Consider the following 3,029-nt stretch of genomic DNA (forward strand, 5'->3'; position numbering starts at 1 on the left):
GAAAAACGTACGTTTCTAACTATCTGCGAACAGTAATTTAATCGATAAAAGTCTACCTTGGCCCTATTAACAACTGTTTCTGCTTCTATTATGACTCTAACTGGCACTTTATGACTAAAAAGGTGGCCTATCACTCTACATCGCCTATTTCTTATTAACTTCCATTGCGCTATCTGTTTTACACCCGCTCTGCTAGCTCCTAATTTCTAACCTTTTTATCTACGGTGTTTTTAACAGCACCTTTATACCATCACCAACCTTTTTTTTTTCGTAGCGCCCACATTCCACACGTTTCACATACCTACATGCAGTCGCCCTCTAAACGTCCCATTTTCCAAATTTCCAAATTAACCGATTTCGAACACAAAAGTTAGATAACGTTTTTTAATTATTTATATTTTTCAGAACTGCTACTTGTAAGTATACTTATATTTATTATAGTTACATATTTCTTTTTAATCAACTAAAATTGCTAAATTGTCTACAAAATCATATTCGAAACTACTACAGATTCTATTACTTCTTTAACATTCTTTACGATTAATTGCTACACCAACCACGACTATATTAGCCCTTTTAATTTAAATGCAAATTGAAAGTAGGTAGCTGTAAAAATACTTCTTTTTTTTTATTCAGTTGCCATCACTAACAATAAGAAAAGTCAATTGCGGTAAAAAAGGAACGAAATGCCACGGATTTACTTAGCAGTTGTGACTCGACTTGGCCCGAGAAGTTTTCCAACTTGCTGAGAAGGTAACGTCACGTCACGGAGACATCAGAGAAAACTTGATACGCTTCACCCTGCGATCCACTTTCGTAAACTGCCCGTTCGATACCGGGAAGAATTGAAAAACCCACCATCATGTTACAAATATCGAAAGGGAACATTATTAAATATTCAAGCCGTCGGTTCTGCTTTATAAAAAGGAAAGAAAATTGAGCGCAAACATTTTCCGTAAATTTGTTATGTTACCGTCATGTCTCTACTAAAAGAAAAAGTTTTAGAGTTTTTTATACGGATTGTATTCCAAATAATAGTGTCGTTTTACGGCAAGTATATAAGACAGTCCAAAGCAAATTAGAAGCAAGCTTTTGAATTCTCTCAAAATTCTGCTACGTGAATGATTAACATTGTTACACTGGACGTAAAGAAAAAGTTATTCTTGGACCAGCGGTGGCTCGTAGATGTGGTAGATAAGGGAACAAGTGACCTATCGAGTTTCTAACTAAACTAGAAATCTTGTGTGGTCAAAATTCGACTCATTTATTTTACCTTACCATAATATAAATTATGAAGAAAAAAGTTTTGGCATATAAACTAGCCGAAATATCACCTACCCATAATTAACAAAACGCACTTTTTAAGGCAAATATTTTCTTAGAAACCATGTTAAATTATTGTTAAAAGCTGCTGCAAATTTTCCAATATGTATTTAATTATTTTTAGTGTCCGACCGAAACTGGTTTTTACGACCGAAACCGAAACCGAAACTTCCTTATACGGATCATGTTTTGAGAGAAAAATAAAGAAAACGTTATTATAATCAGTCAGTTTTATTTTTTATCTTTAAATCACATAGCTCTGCAGTCTTTGACATTTTCACTTATTGATAATCAAATCAAAATCAACATAACAACCCCTCATTTAAGGAAATACTTTAATTGCGCCTTAAAAATACTTAAATTAGGTGAGATGTTTATTTGAGTAAGTAGAGTATACTTCGCTTGGATGGAATTTATCGCGCCGAACATGACCTAGCAGAGCGCGAGAACTCCCGAACGCTGTTTCGGTTTCGGTCGTAGTTTCGGCAGGTTTGCCGCCGAAACCGAAACTCGTTTTTTTTGCCGAAACTCGACCGAAACCGAAACCGAACTTTCGGTCGGACACTATTTATTTTACATAGTAACACACTATATAGTTACCTATTTTAATAATCGCTTATTGATCTCCATATGTATTTATATCACTCTTTGAATTTTGAGAAATATTTAGCTATTAATCGCCATTGTGTAGTAATTGAGCATTCTTCGTATTCGGAAAGTTTCTCGCAATTTATTTTATTGCATATTAATAAAGGTATCTGTTAGCTGTACATAGATACTTATAACTTATGACCGTGGCTGTAAGCATTCAAGTGCGATATAGAAGGTGCAAACAATCCGCATTATCGATTTCTGCCTCAGACATACGCTTATAAAAAAGCTTTAATTAAAATTATTTCTTGTCAGCACAAGTCAAAAACTGAAATTTAAAAAAAACTGGGTAGTTTAAAAAGGTGGGAAAGCCCCGTGTATTTTTTAAATGTATTCATAGTTCAATCCCGTATTAAACAGTGTAGCCGTAACAACTGAAAAAACTTTTGTTTAGTGCCAAAAATATTCGTGTAGTACAAATAATGAGTCACTGAGTTATCTACTATTCAAGTGTAACAGAACGGATAGGTGAGGCATACTAAGTTTTAAATAGTGTACACATTCATACACTGGCACATATCACCTTTGCTTCTCGTACAAATTTCGATTTTAAATTTTTATAAAGGAGATGATTTTATGTGTTCGTTCATATTTGTTGCAAAGCAGTGTTTTTGTATTTTTTTTTCAACTTCAACAGCTTATCTGTTACATTTTTGTATTCTACATAAGAAAACCGTGCGTGCCTGTCTATCACAGCCAAAATTATCTCGAAAACAATTTGAAACAAAAATTTAATATTTGGATATTGTCAGAAAGATCCACATATTCCCATCTCTATTTTTGAAACTACTGAAACTGGACGTTCCCTTATGGTACGATATTTTTTTTGTATTACATTAATTCGAAAAAGGTTGTTAAAGGTGTATGTTTGGAGCACGGCGTTGTACGGGTGTGAAACATGGACAGTGAGAGCGGCGGAAAAGAAAAGGTTAGAAGCGTTCGAAATGTGGTGTTATAGGCGGATGATAAGGATATCATGGGTAGAAAAGGTTAGAAATGAAGAGGTATTGGAAAGAATAGGAGAACAGAGGACTCTATGGAAGTCAATAAAAAAT

Source organism: Agrilus planipennis, unplaced genomic scaffold (genome assembly GCF_000699045.2).
Source record: "Agrilus planipennis isolate EAB-ADULT unplaced genomic scaffold, Apla_2.0 scaffold28, whole genome shotgun sequence".
Classification (NCBI taxonomy): domain Eukaryota; kingdom Metazoa; phylum Arthropoda; class Insecta; order Coleoptera; family Buprestidae; genus Agrilus; species Agrilus planipennis.